The sequence below is a fragment of the Panthera pardus genome, unplaced genomic scaffold, assembly GCF_024362965.1.
Source record: "Panthera pardus isolate Hobbes unplaced genomic scaffold, ASM2436296v1 HiC_scaffold_21, whole genome shotgun sequence".
NCBI lineage: Eukaryota > Metazoa > Chordata > Mammalia > Carnivora > Felidae > Panthera > Panthera pardus.
The window spans coordinates 45,696,399-45,723,527 of NW_026526777.1; the positions used below are offsets into that span (position 1 = coordinate 45,696,399).

Genomic DNA, 27,129 nt, shown 5'->3' on the forward strand with positions numbered 1-27,129 from the left:
ATATAATTTTTTGGTAGACTAATTGGTTGTGTTTCAGGAAATAATTACATCTATTTAATCCATTCTTATATCTTCAAGTTCAGAAGAGAATACTGGAAGGGGCCAAGGAGGTAGGAATAAAATAGCAGCAAGGTCTAATAGAGCTGATGAAAACAATCAGAATGCTTACAGACGTCCAACAATATAATTCTAGAATAGAAGGTCATTTTCCCTGGAATAATGAGATCTTGTAGGTTCACTCGGCCAGGATGGTTTGTGTTTGTTAAACGGGGAGACAGGATGCCAAAGTTCAGGTGAAGTTCTAGAGTTGAATGCCTAATGAGGATTTCTACCGGGTGGAGGGATGGGTGTAAAAACAGGAGGCAGTCACACAGTGCAGAACTCTGAGCTCCAACCCCCGCAGCCGGCCAAGGAGGTGTAATGGGTGGGCCGAGGCAGGGGCACTAGACTCAAGGAGGCAGAACGACGAGGACGAAGTGGCGCCGTCGACATCCGGGCGTTGCCCGGGGGCTGCGTCGACCCCGCGGAGGGCGCCGGGGGGGCGGGGCCGGCCGGCTCTGGGAGGGGCGGCTCGCGTCCTCCAGGCCAGCACGAGGCGGCGCCCCCTCCCCTCGCACCGCGGGCCTCCCCGCGCCGTGCACGCCCCCGTCCCGCGCCTCCGCCCCCTTGCTCGCTCGCTCCTTCCCGCCCTCCCCGCAGCGCCGGCCGCGCCGGCTTCCCCTCAGTCTCTCATGAATATTGAGCGGCCCCTGTTGTATTTCCCGAGCTCCATTGCGGAAGCCGAGGCTCGCCATATTGTGCGGCGGCGCCGGCGGCCGCGGCGGCTTGTACCTGAGTCTCGGTCTGGCCGCGGCCAGCGGCGTCCCGGGCTGGAGCAGGAGCCGGTGAGTGGGGCGGGCGGGGAGGCGAAGGGCGCGGGAACGGCGGGCCGAGACGCGCGTCGGCTTGGTCGGGCAGCGGGCGGCTGACGGCGGCCCGGGGGCCGGGGGTGTGTTGCCCGCGGGGGTGTGAGGGGAGATGGCGTCGTTGCCGCCCCCGGCCGCTCTCGGGGCGGGGATGGCGGGGGAGGCAGCTCCTCATTGTTCCCGTTTCTTCGAGGGTCTCGGCGGAGGTGGTGGGTCCGGTTTGCGGAGGACCCGGTAGGCGAAGCTCGGGGATTGGATTCCTTCCTTCGCTGGGAGCCCCTCACTCTCCGCTCCTCAGCGCGGAGGCCGGGGCTGCGGTGCGGCCCCTTCGTCTCCCGGGGCGGGGGCCCCAGCCTCTCTGGGGGCCTCTCTTCGGAGGCCAGCGGCGTGGAATGTGGGGGTTTTCCTCCGGGCTTCCCCCTCGCTGCCGGGGGTATGTGTCTGCACCGTGGGGGTGGGGTAGGGGCGCTTTGTGCAAAATACCCCCTTTCCCCCGCGGTGCTGGAGTCGGGGTTCGGGTATGGAGGCGCTACTCGGCGTCGGGGTATCTTGTGGGCTTGCGGAGAGACCCCCTCACGGTTAAAACATTCCTGGAGTGCAGCCTGCCTGCCCGGGAGTATCTGTTGCTGCTTTCCAAAACCGCGAGGTTGCCCCGGAGGAGAGTCGTGGGGGGAGGGGGTGTTCTTGGTTTGTTTCTGATGGAAGCTTCGCGTTTCGAACCCTGTCGTTGACGCTGAGATGTTTGGTACCGGGTGTCGCCAGGGAGCGGTAGTGCCGGTTGTCAGGATCTTTACCCTCCTATAGAAGTAGCCGCCTTGTTTCCTTCCGGAGATACTGTTAGTAAAAATTCGTCTTTCAAACTTCGAGATTCATTCCGATTATTTGCCCGTTAAGACCATAATGGCTTTATAGTCTTCTCTCCTTCAAACCTTTTTGGGTATGTACTGCATGGCTGTCAGAAGTTTGAGAGAACGTGTGCCTTTAAGGGGTAAAATGGTTTGAAATTGATAGGTTTCCTTGAGGTGTGTGAAGAAATTTGTTTGCTATGAAAAGGATAGGTTTGCATTCAGTGTTTTGGTAATACGCATTACTTTTAAAAACTAAAAATAAGTGAGACACGGCTTTAGTGTTTTAGACTGAGAATTATGTTTAAAACTAACATATGAGTGATTTGCATTACATAATCTACTTTTGGTGAGTTCCAAGACGGTAAGCTGGAATACTTAGTGTAATTGGTAGATAATCTCCTTTCCCCACTTGTATTAGGGTATAATTGTTGAATTTTTTAATAACTTAGATTGATGTCAGATCCAGCTTCTTACAGTGAATATTTGACCCTTGATTTACAAAGAATTTAAATGGAAGCAATAAGACTTTTGGTTATTCCTTTTTCACCCTGAAACTTGTTTGTCACAGGCAACAGGTATCTTTAAAATCTTGATTGTACATTTAACGTGCTTTTTTGTAAAATAGTGGGTAGTTACATAAGACTCCATTTTCCAGAGATAGCACAGCAAATATGGCCCCTCACTTTTTCTGAGGTTTTGAGTGGTTTCCTTCAGGTACGCTTGTGGAATCCACATTTGAGTTTAATTATAGTAGGTGTGAGAGTGAAATGGAGAATTTTATGAAGGAAAACTGCCTCAGTAGGCTAGTCTGAGTATTTAAAAATATGCTGGTGGTCCTCAAATGTGCTACACAGAAAAATTTCAAATTAGAGCCATTAACATTATGTGAACAATGCAGACATTGAAAATACTGAGACATTCTGAGAATTTTGAGTTTCTCTCTGCCTGTATTGAATACCCAGACAGCTAGCTCCCAGGTTTTTGTGGACATAGGTACTGTGTACAGTAGGTCAGCAAACATCTTAGGAATTTCATTTTTCCATTACTGACCTTCAGTGTGTAGTGTCAGGTCTGTCTCTTTAATCTGATTTATTCATGATTTGTGTTTATATTATGCGGTCTTTGGAGTAAAGGTGATGTATGTCTGATGAATAATATATGTTTTAGTGACAGTTTCTATACATTATCAAAGAAGCATAATTCCTTCCAGCAAGAGAAGTGAGTTAATATTAAAATGCACTTTATTAAAGTTATGGACACATTTTTAGTATGACTTAAAGTACCTCATAATTTTGTAGCAACTCATTTATTAAATCTGGAGAAACTAAATAATGCATCACAGTTTGCCATTTTTAAAAAAGGAAAAATACTGTGAAATTATGCACATTCTGCCCACATACAGATCTACACTTGATTAATTAGTGTTGTTTATTACATATGATGTGAAGACATTGTCCTTATACACCAGTTATTTAATTTCCTCATTTTTTTCCGTTTCTCTGAAATCTTAGTTATCGTAGTAACTTGTTGAATATTTATTTGCATCTGACTGAGTAGATCCCCCCTATAATTTGGGGGTACAAAGAGGTACAGTAATATTTGCCCTTTCCATTCCCTCTCTGTAGGTCAAAGTATTCTTTTATCCCCACCCTGTAGTCTTCCACCTAATGTGTCAAATGGGTCCTTTGGTGTTTCTTGTTGTAAGGAATACATTTTGGTTGATTTTACATGGACATACTGACTGTGGTAATCGGACTCTTGGCACTTAAGTAGAAGCTGGTGTTAGTATGTTTGTAGCAGGAGGTGGGTAATGAATATAACTGACTTTATAGATGTAGATGGTAAGGGGGGGAGGTGGTCTGCTATCCAGTTTTATGCTCTGTGGAACTGGCCATGGACTTTTAAGTTTAAAATTCTTTTCACTTCTGTTTTGTTTTATAGATGTTAGGCACCTGAAGTGGACTAGTATAGTTTGTCTGGGCCTAGGCATACTCATGTTGAAAGCTCAGCAGCGATGTATGCGTGGCTAAAATCCGAGAAAGAGTGCTGTTGCTTGAATTTGCTTTCTCCCATTTCATTTAGAGATGGAGTAACAACATGTTTGCTGCTTCTACATATCTGCCATTTTGTCATAATTGAAAAAAATAAGTACAATAATAAAACATTTTTGAAATTAACCTCAGGTTAAATTGTCTAATGACATTTTATTAAGTGAAGTAACAGACCATATGAAAACTTATCAAAGCATTTTGATCATTTATTTTCAACAGATGTGTTGATTATGGACCCTCCTTCAAGGGAGATTTCTTTTTGTTTCCACTGTAGAGTTGTATTTTATGAAGAGGTTAGATTCTAAAGTCTATGCGTAAAATGAAAGTCACATGTGGTTAAAAAAAAAAACAAAAAACAATGATGCTTGAAGATCCATAGGGAAGGGAGAATGCTGTACCAATACATTCAGCTCAGCTTTAGTATTTAGAACAGATTGCTGTTTCTTTTGTTGAACACTGGATAAAGTAGTTAGCTTGCCTTTAGGAGCCATGTTGAACAACAGCAAAAACATGTATTTATTTTTAAAAATATTTTACTTGTTTTTTAAGTAAACTCTGCCCAGTGTGGGGCTTGAACTCATGACCCTGAGATCAGGAGTTGCATGCTCCATTACTTGAGCCAGCCAGGTGCTCCCAAAATGTATTTATTTACTGTAAGAATCACATTCAGCATGGTATTATGCTTTTATGAGGAGAGGCTTTTGGGAGCTGAGACCTTTGAAGAACAGCAGATCAGCTCTACCATCTCACATTTTCCCTAGGATATGTGCTCTAGTAAAAGGTGATTGTGTGTGCTTGGAATAGCCTGCACTGTTTAAATATTTCTCATTTTCTCTCTTTTTTCTTTCCATGTTAGACAGTTTAAAATTTTTTTTAATGTTTATTTTTGTGAGAGAGAGAGAGAGAGAGAGAGAGACAGACAGATGGGGGGGGGGGGGGGTTGCGGGGACACAGAATCCAAAGCAGGCTCCGGGCTCTGAGCTGTCAGCAAAGAGCCTGAGGCGGGGCTCGAACTCCTGAGCTGAGCTTTGAGATCATGACCTGAACTGAAGTCAGATGTTCAACTGACTGAGCCACCCAGGCACCCCTCCAAGTTGGATAGTTTAAATCACAAAAGATAACAATTTTTATGCTGCAGCTCAACAATTTTTTAAAAAAAGATTTTAAGTAATCTCTATGCCTACCTAACGTGGGGCTGGAACTCACAACCTGAGATCAAGAATCGCATGCTCTACCGACTGAGCCAACTAGGCGCCCCTCCCTCAACAAATTTAAAGGGTTTTAAGTTATCTATTATAGAATCTAGAACAGATTTTATCTCTCGGAATAACACCCAATTTTCTTTACTTTTCCCTTTCAGTGAAGCAGTAAGATCTCTCAAAGGAGAGCAGTTGGAACCACTATGTTTGACAATATATTAGTCCTGGGTAGAAAAAACAGACTTCAATAAGGATTTCAACAGAGGTGATGTAATATAGGGAGTTGGTTAGATGGTTGTAAGAGCAAAAGAGAACAGTACAATATAATTGATTTAAGAGCTCAGAAAGCAGATTCCATTGGTCTGGTTCTGAACCTTTGAGGAGGTCATCTTTGTTCAGCTGCTGATCAGGTTCTGGAAGTACCCAAAAGTACCCAAAGAAGCTGGAGTCTGGAATCAGTTGCTGCTGCCAGGAACTGAAAGGAAGTCCTCTTCCTGCTTTCCAGCCTCTTTTTACTACCTCCACTGTCAAAGCCTAACAGGGAGCTCCTTGGAAGAGCTGGCAGAAGAGTCCTGAGATACAGTTGTACAGTCCTAGCCTTGTCACCATAGAGCAGAGTCTAAAATGGTGGTTTTGGAGTTGAGAGACAATGAGTAAATGATCTGCACAGATTAGTTGTAGGTTAAAATACAGTAGTTTAAATAGGGAATCTTGTCCTTGCCTGTTCAAAAAAAAATGTGTTGGTTATCTTCTGTGTGCGAGACCCTATGCTAGGGATAGGGATAGAGAAACGAATTGAACAAGGTCTCGGTCATAGAGGAATTTACGGTCTAAGTGAGGATGACAGATAAACCATCTTACAGTGTGTTAAGTCCAATAACAGATGAGTGATGTGCTTTGGGAACCCAAAGGACGTTGCAACCTACTTGCCTCTTCTCTGCCTGGCTAAACTTAGTGACTATTTTTATTTTGTATCTTGATCGAATCCAACTTCATTCTCTGCTGTGTTTAGCTCAACTCCTATGAAAGCTGTTTCTCTGAGATGCTTCAATTTTGTTATGTAATCATAATTATTAGTTAAGCGTATCTCTGTGCCTTATTGATTTAGGTTGTAAAGACCATTACTTTCTCTGCACTTTTAGCCTAGCCTAGTACTGTGAATATATAAGATGTTTGAGAAATATTTATTTTTGCAGTGGATAATGGGAATTAAAATGTTCATTACTTTTGCAAGCATTGTTCCTTCTTCCAAGGTCATTAGAAAATAGTTTACGTTGGGGTGCCTGGGTGGCTCAGTTGAGTGTCTGGCTCTTGATTTCGGCTCAGGTCATGACCTCCTGGTTCTTTGGTTCAAGCCCTGCATTGGGCTTCACGCTGAGAATGCGGAACCTGCTTGGGATTTCTTCTCTCCCTCTCTGTCTGCCTCTCCCTCCCTCTCTTTCAAAATAAATAAATAAACCTTAAAAAAGAAAATAGTTTAAGTAGTGTTGTTTGATTTTACAGATGTGAGAATTGAAAGTTTAAAATAATCGGTTAACTCAAACTGTATGGTACCAGCAGCTGATCTAGAAATATGACTGGGTTTTTTGTTCCAGAGCCAGAAATTTTGGCAGGGATTCATTTAGCGGCTAAGTAAAATCCTCTTCTACCTCTTTTATTATTATATAGCCTAATGTTCTGAAGTCTCACAGTTACTTCTGGGGGAAAGAAAAGACAGAAGCCCCTCATTTTATTTCCTAAAAATAAAAATATCATACAGTGTCTCTTTACACTGTTCTTTTTAATTATCCATTCTTTGTCTCTGTTTTTCCTGTTCCCTGTATTGCTGACCACTACCTCTATTAGCTATTGTAAAACTTGCATATCTGTAGTATTTTCATTTTGACTTCTTTTTAGAAGAGTGTTCTGTTTGTTTCCACCATCATACTTACACTATTAGCTTAAACCAACTTAAAATCAACTGATTCTTCACTTTTAGAAAGATGTATGCCTCCGTGCCAGTAATTGCATTAAACCCTCAATATTTACACTATTTGCTATATAGAGTCCAATTCAGTCTGGGACTGCTGTCTTGGAATCCAGCCAGATGTTTTATAGAAGGCTTTACTGTATTACAGAAGGGGTAGTGTTGTGTGTAGTGGAAAGAGCTTCAGAATTGAAGGCAGGAGTCTTGGTTTCTAGGTCTGGTTTCACTGTAAGCAAGATTATTGGCCTTTCTGTTTTCTATTTAAAAACAAAAACAAAAAAATCCCACCCTTTTTGACCTCACAGGTTATTTGTAAAGACCCTAAGAGGTAGTGTAGGTAGAAGGTTTTGTAAACAGCAAAGAACTTTGTAAATATACGGGCTGTATGAAGAAAGACTGAGATGGATTGATCTCTTACATGGGTCCTGGTTATAGTTCTGTGCCTACTTTAAAAGGAGTTTTCATGTTTAAAAGTTGTCAGGGTGGAAATGGAAATGGGGTTTGGGAAGAGTTGTGGAAATCTTACAACCCTACTTTGCCCAAGTCTGGTTTACAATATAGTATTTCTATCACTTAAATAATTGTATCTTAAGGTTGACATTCCTCGTTAATTTCCTCACACCAGGGTTAAATATCTTGCTTATATCATTAGACAGTAGTACCCCAAATTTTACTTAAACATTAAGAACAAAACTACCACTCTGTAGATTGTTTAAATGACTAGGGCCTGGGGGAGTAGGGAAACCAATGTTATTACTATTTTGACTGGAAATTAACCTATTGTGATTTTGTTTTACTTCTATGTTACTTTATGATATCAGTTACAGAAAATACCTGCTTTTAATATTACACTTAACAAAATTAGAAATTATATCTGTTGTTACTTTTAATGAACTTACTTAAAAATTTTAATTGATATATTTGTGAAGAAAACATGCCTCGTTGAATTAGTGGAAAGATGCTTTTTTCTAGTTTTTAATTTTTATGAGGTAGTGTGTCCTCCAGGAACTGTTGTCTCATGTGACTCTGAAGTAATGGAATAGGATAAAGGCTCTCTAATAATGATAGTTGAGCATTGTCTAAAATATTTATAAAATATTAAGACTCCATTTCTTTGTCCTTAATTTTATTATAATTGATTATGTTTGTATTTAAACATAGGTCTCATTGCCAGTTTTGGTTAACCAGTATTTACTTACTAGTGTAGCCTCCTGAAATATTTTTTTTCCCAGAAGTCTCCGTAACTTTTTGAAAGGTAATATTACAGCTATGTTTAATATAGATAACATGATTATTATGCCAATTTAATATATTCTGAAACTTTTTGGACAGTATGTTGCATAAATGATTCAGAAGTGTATTTTTTAATTTTGGAAAATTAAGAAAAAAATCATGCTTTCAGTGCTCAGTTTTAATTGCTTTTAAATTTTGATGTATTTCCTTTTGGAAGTAAATTTATTATTTTTTTTGTTTGTTTTTTTAAAACATAGTTTTAGTTGTATTTTATATATAGATCTGAGTTTATATGTGTTTTTTAAAGTTAACTTGATATCACAAACATTTTCTATGCCATACCAGTTTGGTAACATTTTTGAAAGTGGCATAATACTTCAAGTGGATGTAAATAGTGGTTGGATCCTGAGGTTCCTTTCAGCTTTGTATTTACATTGTGGTAGGGAGGTCCAAAATTCACTGTGGCAGCCAGATGGAAGTGATTAACAAGCAATACCTATTGTCTCCATAAGTTTACCTTTGCAGGAACAAATCTATAATTGTCTTCAGTGGCAGTAGCTTGTTACAGTATAGCTGATAAAACTGAGAAGGATTTTGAGATAGCCTCTGATTTTGAGATAGCCTCTGGTTTTTCTGTTTACGTTTTGGAATTCTTTTTTAGAGCAAGTGTTCTTGGTCTTCAGTCCTGGGATCTCTTAAGGGACCACGACTCTTCTGAGATTTGGGGCGTGTGTTCTTTTGTGTGGGATCTCCCCCGCTTCCCGCCTTCCCAGCCACCAAGTAAGAGTTCTTAACTTTGATCAGATTCTCAGTGGGGGTGTGGAGTCAAAAAAGTTAAGAACTGTACGTAGACTTAAAGGATTTTGTTAAAAAGTAGTAGAGGGAAAACTGAATGAAAAGTGCCTGCAAACAGTATCTTGTATTGAATTAATGTCAGTTTTGTTTTTTGTTAATTGTTTAATAATATAAAATCACTTTCACTTAGTAGTGAATGATTTCACTACTTTAGCTACTTAAGTTTTTATTTTATTTTTTTAAGATTTTGTTTTTAAGTAATCTCCACACCCAACATGGGGCTTGATCTCACAATCCTGAGACCCAGTAAATAGTTGTGTGCTCTCATGACAGAACTGGCCAGGCACCCAAAGTTTTTCTTTATTATGGTTATGGTTTTCTGTTTTTACCATTATTTGAAGAACTCCCATTAAGTTTGTCAGAGTTGAGTTGCTAACAAGTAGTTTTTAAAAACTATTTTGATATATACATATTTAAATATATAGATTTTTATTTCTAATAAGGAACTCTGTCTTAATGGACATTTTACATATGTGTGTGTGCGCGTGTATTACATCTGTATATCACCTAAAACATACTTGTTTTATAAAGAGGGTTAGATCTGGGGTGCCTGGGTGCCTCGGTCGGTTAAGTGTCTAACTTCTGCTCAGGTCATGATCTCGTGTGTGAGTTCCAGCCCTGTGTTGGGCTGTGTGCTGACACCTCAGAGCCTGAAGTGTATTCTGTGTCTCCCTCCCTTTGCCCCTTGCCTGTTTGGGCTCTCTCTCACGCACGTGTGTGCTGTCTCTGTCTCTCTCTCTCAAGTAAATATTTAAAAAAAATTTTTTTAAATAAAGAGGGTTAGATCTATATATTGACTAACTCAAAATCATACTGATTTCCAGTGTGTATATGAGCTATGCCAAATTTTTGTTTGCTTCTTTCATGGACCTAAAGATTTTGCTAATCTTTGGATTTATCAGAGCTATATATAAAAACTTCTATCTTCAGAGTTTCTGGGTTTTTTTAATTTTTTTTTAGTGTTTATTTTATTTTTGAGAGAGAGAGAGAGAGAAAGAATGTGAGTGCAGGAGGGGCAGAGAGAGAGAGAGAGAGAGAGAGAGAGAGAGAGAATATCAAAGCAGGCTCTAGGCTCTGTGCTGACAGCACATGTTCCACCGATGTGAGGCTCGAACCCACCAACTGAACCGTGAAATCAGGACCTGAGCCGAAGTCAGACGCTTAACTGACTGAGCCACCTAGGTGCCCCAGAGTTTCTGATTTCTTTTTCATTCTTCTAAGACCCTGGGCTTTGATACCCCGGGAGCTGCTTTTTTCAATTTAAAACATTTTTGATGCTTTTTGATGCAAGTTGCAGAAACTAGGAGATAAGAAAGGCCAAAACAGAAGAAAGGTTAAAAATGTTTATCTTTTGGAATTGTTTCAAGAACCCCAAATGAAAATTGGGGTTTCCTGAGTCCCAGTCTGGCTGCTACTATGGAAAATATATAGGGACATAATTGTTTTTCTTCTCTTTCTGCAAGAGAAAATTTATGCTGTGTAGCAAAGGGATACCAGAAACATTCTTTACTCCTTTGTTCTTATCTGTTGTTGTCTTAAAACTGTTAAAATCTGTGCTTATTATTTTGGGAGTTGAAAAATGGAAACCCCCTCCGCAAACTCTTAAATAACTCTGTTACCTTCTAGAACATAACTTTTACATAACTGCAGTTGTAGCACAGATGCAAATTAGTGGCTTCTGTTATCACTTTACCTTGCAGGTATTACTAGTCATTACATATCACATTAATAATTGTTATTTTTAATGGTTGAAGAAATTTCCTGATGTTGATGTTGCAAATGCCTCCCTGCTGTTGGTGATGGTATTGAAGTATTAACAGTAGTGTTTGGTATGGTGGTTAAGGGTATGGCCTTCTTAGTCCAACAGACCTAGGTTTGAGTTTTGCCTTTGACATTTACTGTGAGACCTTTAAGTAAGTAAGTTGCTTGCTTGCTTGCTTATTTATTTATGTATGTATTTATTTATGTATTTATGTATTTATTTATTTATATTTTGGCTCAATTTCCTTATTTCTTAGATGAGGAAAATAATAGTACCTACTCATAGGGTTGTTAGGAGTAAGCAACATTTCATGGAAAGTAGTAAACACTTAGTAAATGTTATCTGTTATTAATAACATTATTTCCTAGGACTGGGTAAAAGAATACAAATGTTGGGGCGCCTGGGTGGCTCAGTTGGTTAAGCGTCCAACTCTGGATTTCCTCTCAGGTCATGATTTTGCGGTTGTGAGATTGAGCCCTGTGTTGGGCTCTGCGCTGACTGTGGAGCCTGCTTGGGACTCTTTCTCCCTCTCTATTTGCCCCTCCCCGGCTCACGCTTGTTCTCTCTCAAAACAAAAACAAAAAAACACGTTTTTGTGTCTCTGGAAATGAATTGCTCTCACTGCTTTCTGAAAGGGTTATTCATTTCAGTTGCTGTTGAAAGAGAATGTGGTGGCATTGGCCTTCAGCTTTGTCTTACCTTTCTTAATCTAATCATTTTCTTTTGTCATTGTCTTACCACAAATTTAATTTTTCATCAGATATGCTCTGGCTGCAAACGTAGACCCTGTTGCTATATTTTCGTAACACAAGAGTGTTGCTATGATTTCCTACACTGTTACTTGCTAAAGCTAATGTATGTGTTTTTTGGCACTTTTGCTTCTGGCAGGAATCTGCACTTAATGGACATTTCTCATCCCAGGAAAGGATAATGACCTTGGTTTACCACTTTTCAGTAGTTAACTTCTATTCTGGCATATGGGGCTTTGGACTAAAAAACTCCGTAGTTACTAGACTTTTTAGCTTTGTCATTAATGATAAACTTGTGTAAATTTTTAAGCATTGCTTTATGTTTTAGTTGTGTTTTGACATCTCCCTCTCAAAAGTAGAGGTACTGATCTCTCTGTGCCGTTAAATCTGCAATGTTTTGGGGTGGCTGACCATGTATGCTGATGATACTGAGCAGCAGTCTACAGCCCAATAGTAACCTGGCTACTGCTACCATATCAGTATGGTCCCTTGTTTAGTTTCCTGTAATCTGGGGAGGGATGTGAAAGAAGTTGGTAACCTACCTTGTTCTACTTTAGGAACTTGATTTTTTCTGCTCTGCTCAGGAAATTATCAATGTCCTTTGTGTCTCTTGGTCTTAGGGTACTGGGAGAATGAAAAGTAGTCCCTCTCTAAGAATGTGGTTAGTTTGTGGTATGGAGTTGGTGTGTGTACAGGGCTGAGAGCTTAGATTATGCCAAAGTCTGAGGTCTAAATTGCTAATGAGTCAGTGGTTTGGCAGTAGGTCACTAGATTCGAGTAATTGGATGAAGCAGATTGGAAACCCCTTAGGCAAGCAGAGGTTGAGACTTTAGAAGAGTTATAAAATCTAGACTGGCAGATGAGAACCAGGAGGTGTAGCGTCAGTGTGAGGAATGTCTTGACAGAGGGACAGATAGTTAATAATTCAGGAAACCAACAAAAATGGAAGGTTTTGACCAAAAGTGGCAAAAAATAAATAGCACAAGAGAAAAAAAAAATCCCTCAGGTTTATAGTACCTTGGATACTAGTTTCAAAGAAAAATATATAGCTACATCATTGTTTAAAATATGTGTGCAAAGAGGCCAGATGGATGTGGAGAAGTAGGATATCAGCTATTTTTTTTAAGAGAAGGAAAAAAAGTGCAGATAGCCTTGGTTGTGACTTGGAATGCTAGATGTGTGAACAATATGCCTCTTTTGACCTGCTTTGAAAAGATGGGAGGAAACTGGTTATGATTGGTTGAAGTATTCAAGTTGAAAGAAGTTCTAAAGGTAGCGTGCCTTTGTAGCTTAAGAGGACAGTACTCCAGGCATTGTACTTGTTAAAGGACATTTAAGCAAGCTTTCTGATCTACAAAATATTAGGAGTTAAGAGGGCTCTTGATAATACTTTATTTGAATTCTTAAATTTACAAATAAGGAAACTGGATCCTCAGCTAAAGTGGGTAGCCCTAGTTTACCATTGGAGAATATTTGTAGAAAATTTATGGCTACTCTTATTTCAGTAACCAATATTCCTGTTATCAAATTGTCTCCACCTAGTGGCAACAAATATTTTGCAAAGCTGAGTATAAACATGGGAAAAACTACTAGGGGAAACTATTCATCACAGCTTTTGAGGAAAAGTTAGCCTTGGTGACAGTTGTAGTGCTTTTGCAAAGAGAAAGGAGGAGACAGTGTGCCTGATGATTACTTTCATATTCCATAACCTTATTAAGGAATTTGTAGATTCTGTATACCTTAGTTCGGCAGCACATTCATTGTTGACTGTAAGAAGTTAGTATGTTAAGCTTGTATTTTAGAATTTTCATATATACACATCATATAAGCATATATGTATGTACCCACATTTATACATTTTTTTGTCCATTTTTTGTTATGAGTTCAAATGCTAGCATGGTAACTTCGTCAGTGGAAAAGAGATAAACTAAACAGTAAATGATGTTGCTAGTTAGTTATGTGGTGGCAGGGAAAGGAGTGTAGTTCCTGAGTTCTTAAATGTAAAAAATGAAACTCTGAAAATATTAGAAGAAAGTATGGGGGGGGGGGTTTAAAATAATTTTATAGTATGGATTTAGAGTGTGGCTTAGGTTTCTAAAGAAGCCATAGAGGAAAAAATAAATATGTTAAAAAATAAATACGAAATAGAACCTATGGCCTTAAGAAGTCAAAGCAAAAAGACAGAAAAACAAATTGGGAAAAAATATTTAACTGTCATGGACAATGGGTCACTTAACAAAAAGACCAATTTCCTTAACAGAAAAAGGTTTTTTCAAATCAGCTTTAAGAAAAAGGAATAGAAATGGATATGTAGTAAGTAACTGACAGACCAAAAAAAAAGACCAAGAAAGAAATGAAAAGATACTTAGCTTCACTCATGATTGAAGCCTTGCAGGTTAAAGCAGCAATGAAATATCATTTTCCTACCTATTAGATTGGATAGGCTTAAAAAAAAAAAAGTTAATCCTTAATTAGTAGAAGGGTAAATTGGTATAGCAATTTAGCAGTATTTGTCAGAACAGCAAAATTTACCTGCCTTTTAATGCAGTAGTTTCTACTTTTGTAATTTACTTAGGCAACTTCTTACCTAGGATAACTTTTCGTCAAAAGTAAAGTTAGGAAAACATACATGAAACCCATGAATGAATGAATGGTGAACCGCATCTTTTGGGGGGACAGTTTCAGGAACTTCTAGTAGTATTTTGAAATGCCATGGGTTTCTTAGGTCACTAAAAACGAATCTTTATCTAGAACAGCAAGTTTTCAACTGTGGCTGTACATAAAAACCACCTGGCTAACTTTCTAACAATAGAGCCCCAAGAGTTAATGATTCAATTGGCCTGAAATGGGACCTTGTACCAGAATTGTTTAAAAGCTCTCCAGTTGATACCTATATTCAGCCAAATTTGAGAACTTCTCGAGGGGAAGACTGTTTTTCTTGTGGATGTGTTTTTCTTTTGGCAGAAGCCAAGACTCCATTGGGCAAGTAAACTGATGAACTTCTTTTTTTTTTCAATTTCTCTCTCTGCCCTTGGCTTCTCATGATAATATGGTTCAGCTGGTATGTTAGTTTCCTATTGTTGCTGTAACAATTTACCACAATATAGGGGCTTTAAAACAACACAAGTATATTACTTTACAGTTCTGACAGTCAGAAGTCCAAAATGGGTCATAAGAGATTAACATCAGGATGTTAGCAGGCCTGCATTTCTTCTGGAAGCCCTAGGGGAGAATTCATATCCTTTCCTTTGTAGCTTGTAGTGAGGCTGCCGACACTTCATGGCTCCTGAGTCCGTCTTCCATCTTCGGGCTAACAGTATAGCATTTTTGATTTTGCCCTTGACTACTATCCCTTTGTCCTTTATCACATTGCCTTCTCTCTTATAAGAACTCTTGTGATTATTATATTGGACCAAACTCAAATAATACAGGATAGTATCCCCATCTCAGATTCTTAATTTAATCACACTGGGAAAGGCCTTTTTGTCATGTAAAGTAACGTAGCCACAAATTCTGGGCATTAGGCCGTGGGCATCTTTAGGCCCCATTATTCAGCGTACCACAGTTGGAGACTTAATTCAGAAGGCCACTAAAAATTTATAAATGGAATATTTTAGTGTATCTTAAGTTGGTATCATAGCCCAAAGTGTAAATTAGCTCTATATAATAAATTATGATTCCTGTTTATCATCCCTCAGGAACAATAACACAGTTTTTTTCTTTGTTGTTAGAAATGTAGGTTGGATAGGTTAGGCCGCATTGTCTCATTTTTACTGTAACAAGAATAGCTATCATATTCTTCACGGGATCCTGTGAAATAGGTACTTTATTTGAGCCCTGGCAGGATTTATACTTTGATTTTTGTCTTGTGTTCAAAGAATAGTTTATATAGCGGGGTTGAGGGACACAAATAGGTTTCTTCCTGTTGAATAGTATTGCTGATGAGGTGTTTTGAACCAGATGCAGATAATTCATAATATTGATATGGTGGAATAATTTTGAATAGTTCTCTTCTTATGCCTGTGAGTTCAGTTAACAAGCCCAGAGTTTTCTTTGATTCTTATTCCACTTTTCTTTTCATACTTCATGTTCTTTTCTCTTACAGTTTTGACTACTATAGGGTGAAATTTTCCACCAGAACCTTTCGTGCTTCAGATGTGTTAACTCTTATGGATGACCTGTGTATACCTTATTGTATGCAACAGATCCAAAACCGAATTCAACTTTTCACCCCTTCCTAGAAAATGCATACCATTTCCTGTTTAAAAACATTTTAAAAACCTTTTTTATGTGGTAAAATACATATAATATAAAACTTATCGTTTTTAATTGTGGAATCCAGTGGCATTAAGTATATTCACATTGTTGTGTAACCATCACCACTCTACATCTCCAGAACTTCTTCTTCATCCCAAACTGATACTCTATATTTAATAATACGAATTCTTCATTAGCTTCTCCCCCCAGCTCCTGGTAACCATTATTCTACTTTCTTCAAATTTGGCTATTCTGGTATTTCATGTAAGTGGAATCGTACTATCTTTGTCCCTTTGTGTTTGGCCTTTTTTTTTTTTTTTTTTTTTTTTAACTTAGAATAATGTTTGAAAGTTTCATCCATGTGTAGTGTGCCTTAGAACTTCAGTCCATTTTGAAGCAGAATAATATTTCATTATACATGTGTACTACATTTTGTTTACCCATTAACTACTGATGGGCATTTGAATTGTTTTCACCTTTTGGTTATTGTGAATAAATGTTAAGAATATGGGTGAACAGATATCTGTTTTAGTCCCTGCTTTCAATTCTTTCAGATATATACCTAGAATTGGAATTCTGGATCATATGGTAATTCTGTGGTTTTTTTTTTTTTGAGGGACTTGCCATACTTTATTCAAAAATGGCTGTGTCATTTTACATTCCCACCAGCAATGCACTAAGGTTTGAGTTTTGCCATATCTTCACCAACACTTGTGATTTTCTGGTGTTTTTTATTTGTTTGTTTTTGTTTTTGATAATAGTCCTATAGCCATCCTAATTGGGTGTGAAGTGTGATGTCTCGTGGTTTTGATTTGCATCTTTTTATTTTTAATGTTTATTTTTGAGAGAGAGAGAGAGAGAGAGAGAGAGCGTGTGCACAAGTGGAAGAGGGGCAGAGAGAGAGGGAGACACAGAATCTGAAGCAGGCTCCAGGCTCTGAGCTGTCTGTCAGCACAGAGCCCAATGCAGGGCTTGAACTCACGAACCATGAGATCATGACTTGAGCCAGTGTCACACTCTCAACTGACTGAGCTACCCACCCGCCCCTGATCTTTCTCATGATTAGTAATTTTGAACATTTTTTTTTCATGTGTCTATTGGTCATATGTGTATCTTCTCTGGAGAAATGTGTCTATGCAAGTCTTTACCCATTTTTTAATTAAAAATTTTTTTAAATATTAAAATTTTTTTGTGTGTTTATTTGAGTGAGAGAAAAGGAGTATGAGCAAGGGAGTGCAGAGAGAGAGAGAGAGAGAGAGAGAGAGAGAGAGAGAGAGAGACAGAATCCAAAGCAGGCTCCAGGCTCTGAGCTGTCAGCACAGAGCCTGATGGAGGGCTTGAACCTACAAACCATGAGACCAGGACCTGAGCTGAAGTCAGACATTTAACCGACTGAGCCACCCAGGCACCCCACTAATTTTTTTTCAACATAATACTTAATTTTATTTTTTTTAATTTATATCCAAATTAGTTAGCATGTAGTGCAACTATGATTTCAGGAGTAGATTCCTTAATGCCCCTTACCCATTTAGCCCATCCCCCCTCCCACACCTCCTCCAGTAACCCTGTTTGTTCTCCATATTTATTAGTCTCTTATGCTTTGTCCCCCTCCCTGTTTTTATATTGTTTTTGTTTCCCTTCCCTTATGTTCATCTGTTTTGTCTCTTAAAGTCCTCGTATGAGTGAAGTCACATGGTATTTGTCTTTTTCTAACTAATTTCACTTAGCGTAATACCCTCCAGTTCCATCCACGTAGTTGCAAATGGCAAGATTTCATTCTTTTTGATTGCCAAGTAATGCTCCATTGTATATATATATACCACATCTTCTTTATCCGTTCATCCATCGATGGACATTTGGGCTCTTTCCATACTTTGGCTGTTGTTGATAGTGCGGCTATAAACATTGGGGTGCATGTGTCCCTTCGAAACAGCACACCTGCATCACTTGGATAAATACCTAGTAGTGCAATTGCTGGGTCGTAGGGTAGTTCTATTTTTAATTTTTTGAGGAACCTCCATACTGTTTTCCAGAGTGGCTGCACCAACTTGGCATTCCCACCCACTCATTTTTTTTAATTGAGTTTTTTTGTTGTTGAGTTTTATTCTTCATATATTCTAGATATTAATCCTTTATCAGATACGTGATTTGCAAATATTTTCTCCCATTTTGTGGGTTGCCTTTTCACTTTCTTGATAGTGACCTTTGATGTACTAAAGATTTTAATTTTTTTTTTTTTTATGTAAGCTCTACACCTGACGTGGTTGGGGCTTGAACTCATGACCTCGAGATCAAGAGTTGCTTGCTTTATTGAGCCAGTCAGGTGCCCCTAAAAGGTTTTGATGTAATAAATCAATTCATCAATTTTTCTTTTATTGCCTGTGCTTTTGGTGTCTTACTAGAAAAAATTGTTAAATTCAGTGCCCTGAAGAGGTTCCTTTATGCTTTCGTCTAAGAGTTTTATAGTTTCAGTTAACATTTAGATCTTTGATCTATTTTGAGTTAATTTTTGTAAATGGAAGAGGGCTATGGTCTAACCTCATTCTCTTGCATGTGGGGATACCCAGTTTTCCCAGTACTTTTTGTTGAAAAAACTGACCAAGAATAGTCTCGGCATTCTTGTCAAAATAATTTACCATGTAAGGAATTTTACTTCTGGGCCTTGTATTCTACTCCTTTGGTTGGTCTATATGTCTGTCTTTGTACCAATACCAAGTTAGTTTGATTATTGTAGCTTTGTAGTAAATTTTGAAATCAGGAAGTAGGAGGCATCAAACTTGTTCTTTTTCAGGGTTATTCTGGCCTGTTTGGGGTTCCTTGAGATGCTATATGAATGTTACAATGGGTTTTTCCGTTTCCTGAAAAAAATCCGGATTTTGATAGGGATTACATTGAATCTGTAGATTGCTTTGTGTAGTACTGTCATCTTAACAATATTGAGTCTTTTGATCTGTGAACATGGGATGGGATATCTTCCCATTTACCTACGTCTTTAATTTCTTTCAGCAATGTTTTATTTTCAGTGTATAAATCTTTGCCTTCTTGGTTAGTTTGTTGTATTCTTTTTGATGCTTTTGTAAATGGAATTGTTTCCTTGATTTCCTTTTCAGACTGTTAGTGTATAGAAATGAAACTGGTTTTTGTGTGTTGATCCCCCCCCCAGCAATTTTGCTGAATTCATTTAATCAGTTTAGTTTTAACTTTTTTGTGTGGAAACTTCAGGGTTCACTATATGTAAGATCATATCATATGTAAACAGATACTTTTTCTTTTCCAGTGTGGATGCCTTTTCTTTTTCATGCCTAATTGATCTGACTAGAACTTCCAATATAATGAACAGAAGTGTCAAAAATACCATTTCCTGTTTTGCTCACTTTTTTTTCTTTTTTGCATCAGCATCTAAACAGCCACAAGCTTGGAAGCTTGTGACTTTCTTCTCTCTCATGTCTTACACCCCATGTATTTTGCCTCCTAAGTATTTTGCAGCTCTGCCACTCCTAATTCATTCTTACTATTAACAGACTCACTATAGACATTTCTTACTTGGATTATTGCACTTGGATATAGCCCTTTAACTAGTATTCTTGCCTCCTGCAAGTCCACCCTCCGCTAGTACCAGAGTTGATCTGTCTCAGATGCAAATCTCACTTTGTCATTCAATTGTGGATTTTCCTGACACCTTTACATGGGTTTTAGGCTTCCCTAATCTGGTCCACAGTTTAATTCTTTAGCTTTACTCTGTGCTACTCCCCACCTCTCTCTTTTCACTCATTTAATAGTGAACTACTTAGAATTTCCCAAATACACCATACTGACTTGTACCTTTGCTTATTATGATGGTCTTTCTGGATTGCTTTCCTTTCCTCAGTTGGTTAACTTCCATTTAACCTTGAAGTCTCTTTTTTCAAGGAGGGGTTTCTTTTCTCTGGGAAACTATTTCTGCTTTTCCATTTGACTGTTTTGTTTTGTGCTCTTATAACATTTACCAAATTATATTGAAAACATGTTCAGGGTCCACTAGCCAATAAACTCGGGGTTGGGGGTGAGGTCTCATTTCCTATCACATGGTAGTTCTCAAATGTTTCCTAAACTATTGAACTCATCTGTTTTTCTTTATGGGTCTATTAGCTTCTAATATGGATAGGCAGAGGGACAGAAGGAAAACAAGGCCGTTCCTGATGTAACTGATGTTGACTAATATTAGACCTTGATAGCTGCATTCTGAAGCCTGGGGAAAGACTTAATTAGGCCATTAAGAACCTTGAGGGAGTAGAGGTTGGGAAAAATGAAGGAGTAGTGTTAGAGGAGGTGAGATAGTGATGGGTGATAAGTATGGTAGGAGGGCACAGATCACATAAATAATCTAGATCTGCATTTTAATTGCTGTTTTAAAAATTCCTGAAACAGTTATTTTCCCTGTAACAATAACTCAGTTATGTAAGACTAGAAAACATTTGTTACCAATACTTATTGTTTGTTACCAATACTCGAAAACTTAAGATTGGATAATGAAGAGTTGGTTAATCATATTTGAAAGGTTCCTGCTCTGTGCTCCACAATATGTAAAAGATATAATCCAATTAGGAATTTATTATATTACGTTTTTAAATAAAGATGCTATTATTGTTACCAAAACTAATTTAGGTGAGTATTCCAGATGTTTAGCAGAATGGCATCTTTTTCAATAAGGAAGACTTTCGTTATGTCTTTAGAAGCTTGCAAAAATTAATGTCTTACAGCTGTAATTTTACATTAAACTGCTGCAAGTGGTTTTTATGAGGTGATACTGCAGGCAGTGTTATGATGGCAATTAGGTTGCTTAGTCAGAATTTATTATTGCCGTCTGGTTTGTTTAGTCTTGAATAAATTTCTAAAAATCAAACACCTGTATCCGGTAAGCAAGCAGTATTCTAATTAAGGAACAAATAATTTGCTTATTTACGTATTGTATAATGTAAGAGGAAAACAAAAATGCTAAAGATTGAGAGAGTTAATTTGATGTGACCTTTATTTACTGCATGTTTAGAGGGGACAATAACCGTGTAAGAAAAAAGATGAATTTCTTGGTTTTAAAATAAAAAGTTTCTTGGTTTTGTTTTATAGTGTTTAGGGAAACAAATCTCAAATGAAAAGTGCTTCATAGGCAGATGGGATAATGGTTGTATTTTCTGATAATATATTTCTCAACTTAAAAAACAAATTAAGGAAACCAATTATAGAATAAAGACATAAATAAGTGTTGGCTGCAAGGAATTGGTTATACAGTTAAGCTTACTTTTGGCAAGTATGGTAGGCTGAAAAATGGGCCCCTAAAAGATGCCCACATTCTAATCCTTGGAATCTGTGATGTTATACTTTGGGGCAGGGGTGCATGCGCGCATGTGTGTGTGTAAGTCTTTGCAAATGTCATTAAATTAAAGGTCTTGATATGAAGAGAGTATCCTGGATTACCTGGGTGGGTTCTAAATGTCATCATAAAAGAGAGAGGCAGAGGGAGATAACATACCCAGAAGAGGAGGCAATGTGGCCACAAGCATAGGAATGCCAGCTGGAAGAAATAAGGAACAGGGTTTCCCATAAAACCTCTGGAAGAAGCACAGCCCTGCCAACACCTTAATTTTGTCCCAGTGAAAGTTTTGGCCTCCAGAACTGAAGGAGTGTGGTAGTTTGCTACAGAGTTACAGGAAACAAATACAGCAGTCATTTTTTCATCTGTTTTTTGTGTTTTTTTTTTTTTTTAATGTTTATTCATTTTTGAGAGAGACAGCACGAGCGGAGGCTAGAGAGACAGAGACAGAGTCTGAAGCAGGAAGCAGGCTCCAGGCTCTGAGCTGTCAGCACAGAGCCCGACGTGGGGCTCAAACTCATGAACCTGTGAGATTATGCCCTGAGCTGACATCGGACGCTTAACCGACTGAGCCACCCAGGCGCCCCTACAGCAGTCATTTTTCAAAGTATAAATGGATATTTCTAAACAACCCCATTGACCTAAACTCATCACCTTTTGGGGGTGTATATTTTATAGCTCACTCATATTGTCTTTAGTTCTATTACAGATATTCTTAGTAGACCAGGCAATTTTTATGACTAAAGCAACTGGTGAATATTTCTAGGCACAGGACTCTGAAATTTTAGCTCAAAATATATTTAAAGCCCTCTTTTTTTTTTTTTTTTTTTTTTGGAAAATTGTTTTATCCAGTCTGGAAGCTCCCTTGTGGTTGCTCGTTATAGCTATACTTTGGTAAGAGTACAGTTTAGACTCCTAAAATTTTACACCACAACATCAGCCTTTATGCCTGCCAATTTGCTATTTAATATGAATTCTTCTTTCAGCCATACTATAGAAAATGTACATGTGAGGCTCTTGTTGAGAATTAAGTTACGAGTTCACTGTGACCCAGAATGGTGCTGGGGTTGGGGGGGGGGGGGTCTCACTTAAGATTTTGGTGTATTGGGAATCTGACCAAAGGATAAAGGCCATGTAGGTTCTTAACACTTTTGCCCTGTATCCTTAATGATCAGACACCAGTGTACCTGGCCTGTATTATCTTAATCCCCTCAAAGATTGTGTTCTAGGAGGATGAGGGATGATCCAAGAAACATCCATTTGAAGGTCTTCGAATGTTCTGCAAAGCTCTTGTTCAAGATGCACTTCTTTATGTCATTTTGTGTCCCTTTTATAAAGATACCACAAGTTTCTAATGATATATAGACCAGAAATGTCTCTATCCAGTATTTCTTTTTTTCTTTTAAGCCTCTGGGAACTATACTTATTATTGAGCCACATACAGTGTACTAGCAGTAGACAACTGACAAATCTCTTTCTGGCAGTTTCTTGTTTGTTACTGAAAAGGCCTTATTAAAGAGTAGTCTTGGATTAATTGGCCAACTGATTGATTTTTTTTTAATCACATGAGGCACATAACCAAACATTTTTTTGTTACTTTCTAAAAGAATTATTCTTGGGGCACCTGGGTGGCTCATTCGGTTAAGCATCTGACTTCGGCTCAGGTCATGATCTCACGGTCTGTGAGTCTGAGCCCCGCATCGGGCTCTGTGCTGACAGCTCAGAGCCTGGAGACTGTTTCAGATTCTGTGTCTCCCTCTTTCTCTCTCCTCCCCCCTCATCCTCTGTCTCTTTCTTCTCAAAAATAAATAAATGTTAAAAAATTTTTTTTAAATAAATAAAATAATTATTCTTTTTGAAAGGGGATTAATGTGCAGTTGTTAGTATGTTAAGGAGTGGCTAAGTAATTTTTCTTCCTAATCTTTTACATGTTGGGCAGCGGCGGGGTGGGGGGGGGGGGGCTTTTAAACCCTTTCCACTTTATGACCATCATTTGTGGAATATGCCAGGTACTTTATATGAACATGTTATTCAACTTTGCCAATGACCTTGAAAATTTTTGTCGCTTTGCAGATTTAAAAAAAAAAACGAAAAAACAAGAAATTTGGGTGTCAATCCATAACCAGTAGCTTCCAGCACTAGGATGCAAATGCAAGCTAATCCAGTTCCAAAAATCACTTACCGTGCTTTCTAGCTGTCTCATTTGTTGTACCATAACATAAAGACATCCCTAAAATATAAAGTTCTTTGCCCTTATTCTTGAGGAATTTATGGTTTAGTGGATCTATTTTTCCTTCTAGGGGAGCTAGAGAATGGTGTTGGGAGCAAATGTGTGGCCCACTCAGGGGATTTGAGGGTCTTGGGAGTCTCAAGAGTTGAATGGGAAACTGTATTTGTTTTCAGTTTTTACATGAAACCTGTTCTTTGCCACATCTAATAACCTCTAATAGATTTGATTATGATTTTGTTGTACTCCCCTCAACCAGTGTAAAGATTGTAGATTAGGGCTGGGATTTAAAAAAATGACACATTAGGGGTCCGCTACGTTATTTGCCAGGTACTATTAAATGAATATTTATGTAGGAACAATGTTGTGATTAATGGTTAGGTTTCTAGACTAGTCTTCAAAAGACGAATCCATAATGTCATTAAACCTAGTATATAAATACAAACTTTCCGATACTTCATACACTTCATTAAATTCATTAGTTAAGCATAGTATGTTTTTAGTGGAAAAGCTTAGAATGGAAATTTTAGTTTCTAAGTTGGGGACTTAATGTATTTTTGTCCTGAAAAAATAATTTTTACATTCATTTTTAAAAATTTATTTTTAAAGCTTGAATCACAAGATAAGTTTTATGAATGAAATTTTGTTCAAATGATAAGTTTTTAATGGCTATATTCATTCATATTATCCTGAAAGTAAACACAGTTTCTGGGGCAAGGATAGATTAATTATTATAGCAATAACCCCTTTGCCCCAGTTCTTCCCTCTCAGAGTGATGCATTGAGACCTGGATGTTCATTTGGTAGGTAAGGAACCTGAAAAATATGTATTTGGGAGCTTGTAGAGGTGTTACCCCCTTCCTGAAAGAGGAAGGGAAACCTTTGTTCCTCAGTATAAACAAAACCTCCTCAGTTACAGAAGGGGAGGATCCTAGGTTCTTAATCTTTGGAATGTAAATGAATGTGGGTAAGGGGTATGGACAGATCAGACATGTCAGAATTTATAACCCATGAATGTCTCTGTAGTCTCACACCCCCTGAGCTATCAACACATACTTCTAGGGAGGTAAATTTCTAACGTATCAATTCAGTTGTATTTAATTTTTCAACACTTCTTTTTTGAAGGACAGATTGGTTTGCTCAAATAGCCCTAACCATGCAGATACATTAAAAATATTTTCTTTATACATAGAAAATAGACCAACTGATAATTACTCCTTTTGTCTTACTTTTTCCCCATGTTAATTTGAAATGTATGTTTGGTCATGAAAATGTGAAATGTTAAGATTGCCTCATTTGAGCTCCTTTATTCAGTCATCACCACTGTTAAGTTCTTCAGCAGATTTTTACTGAGTAACTACTATATGCTAGGCACAGTGCAAGGTACTGGGGGTATTGTGGTGAATAAGGTAGATAAATACCCTGCATTCAAGGAGCTTAGAGGCTATAAGAGTGTTGTAGAGAAAAAAAGACATGAGAAAACAGCAAAGTTAGAATTTTGTTAGAATGCGTAAAGGAGCTAGCTATGGCAAAATCTTGAAGGGGAGGGGAAGAAAGCATTCTGTTCCAGATGGAAGGGATGCACTAGTAAAAAGATTCTAAAATGAGGGGTGCCTGGGTAGCTTGGTTGGTTGAGCGTTCGTCTTCCACACATTATGATCTGAGTTCGAGCCCCATGTCAGGCTTGGGCTCACTGCTGTCAGCCTGTCAGCGCAGAGCCTCCTTTGGGTCCTTTGTCCCCTTCTCTCTTCATCTCTCCTCAGCTTATGCTCTCTCTCAAAAAATAAAAGTTTTTTAAAAATTTTAAAAAAGATCCTAAAATGAGAATGAACTTGGTAAGATTGATAAAGAGAAAGGTGGCAAATATGGCTGACACATAGTGCACAGAACTCAAAATCACAAACCTACATTAGGTGTTTGGATTTTTTAAAATAGGATCATATTCTATATTTTGCCTTACAGCTTTTTAAAAAGTTACTGTTTGTTGTGTGCATATGTTGAATTCCATGTCAGTATGTGTAGCTACATAATACTGTGTGCTTTGGCTATATCCTAATTAGCCATATTCCTATTGACATATATATATATATATATAGATAGATTTCTACGATTTTTTGCTATCACAAACAATGCTGTGATCACCATTCTTGTATATATATTTATTGCATACCTGTATGAAAATTTTTGTTGGATAAATTTCCTAAGAGAACCATTATAAGGCCAAACTTAAGTGCATTAAACATTTTTGACAGATTCAGGCTGCTCTGAAGATTCAGCCAGTACAGTACAGTGTTAATGTTTTGATTTGGCCAAAGAGCAGAGACCGTTCTTTTGGTATGTTCTCTTTCACTGGCATCTGTGTTTGACAGATACTGTCTTTTGATTTTACAACTATTAATTTAATTGAATTTTTTAAAAGAATAAGCAAATGAGATTAGTTTAGAGTTTAAGTTTAGAGTTTAACATACATAGAGTTAACCTATGTATGTTAGAATACATATTGTATGGAAGTTCCGAGCTAATTTGTCTATTATAACACTTCTAAAGAATGTGGATAAAATGATTATCACCAGTAAGTTCTTAATTGTATGTTGATTGAAAATAATAAATTTAAAAACAGGTGTGCGTTTCCATTTCAAGGCATACATTCCTAAGGCCAAATACTGTAAATCCTCTGTCCCCAAAACCATGCTGCTGTACACTTCTGGATTTGAGAATTCCTGTTTTCTGCATACTTTAACACATACTGTATTATTAGTATCTTGATATTTGTCAGTATCATAGACAAGAAATAAGGCTTATGTAGATAAGAGTGTTTTGATTTGCAGTTTAGGGATTATTAGTGAAGTTAAGCACAATTATTTTTGCCTATATTGAGTTGTCTTTTAAATTGTCTTGGGAGAGGATTCAGTGTACGTTATGGATATTTGCCTGTATTATTGATGTTGCAAATATTTTCTCCCTCTCGCTTATCAATTTAGTTTGCTTGTGATAACTTTCCTTGTTTTTGTATAGAAGTTTAAAAATTTTATGAGGTGAAACGTGAACTACTTTTAAAGTATTCTGGTATTGTGTCTTAGTAGCTTGCCTTCCTAATCTTAATTGTAGGCAGGCATTCTACCCTCATCTTATATAGATTTTTATTGTATTGTATTGTATTTTTAAATTTACATCTAAGTTAGTTAGCATATAGTACAACAGTGATTTCAGGAGTAGATTCCTTAATGCCCCTTACCCATTTAGCCCATCCCCCCTCTCACAACCTCTCCAGCAACCCTCTGTTTGTTCTCTATATTTAAGAATCTCTTACGTTTTGTCACCCTCTCTGTTTTTATATTATTTTTGCTTCCCTTGCCTTACGTTCATCTGTTTTGTGTCTTAAATTCCTCATAATAGTGAAGTAATAAGATAATTTGTCTTTCTCTAATTTCTCTTAGCATAATACCCTCTAGTTACATCCACGTAGTTGCAAATGGCAAGATTTCATTCTTTTTGATTGCCGAGTAATACTCCATTGTATATATATAACACATCTTCTTTATCCGTTCATCCATCGATGGACATGTGGGCTCTTTCCATACTTTGGCTATTGTTGATAGTGCTGCTGTAAACATTGGGGTGCATGTGCCCCTTCGAAATTGTAGCGCTTTTTTTTTAATGCTTAATCCTTTTTGAGTTTTTAATTTATTTAGGTATGTCTGATTTAATTTTTTTAATTTAAGTATTTAAAT

At 37.9% G+C, this 27,129-nt stretch overlaps 1 protein-coding gene across 5 annotated transcripts in view; it reads left to right on the forward strand.

Annotated features, from left to right (window-relative positions):
- The first annotated feature begins 211 nt into the window (after nucleotides 1–211).
- Nucleotides 212–27,129, forward strand: part of RNF2 (ring finger protein 2) — a 48,176-nt gene continuing 21,258 nt past the window's right edge. For 2 of the 5 annotated variants that reach the window (XM_019427091.2, XM_053909185.1), the window contains exon 1: nucleotides 767–884. The gene's annotated coding sequence lies outside the window, so the exon portion shown is untranslated. Of the gene's footprint in view, nucleotides 294–766; nucleotides 885–1,722; nucleotides 1,843–27,129 lie in introns of those variants that run through there. The other 3 variants (XM_019427098.2, XM_019427113.2, XM_019427105.2) reach the window with 3 other exon arrangements.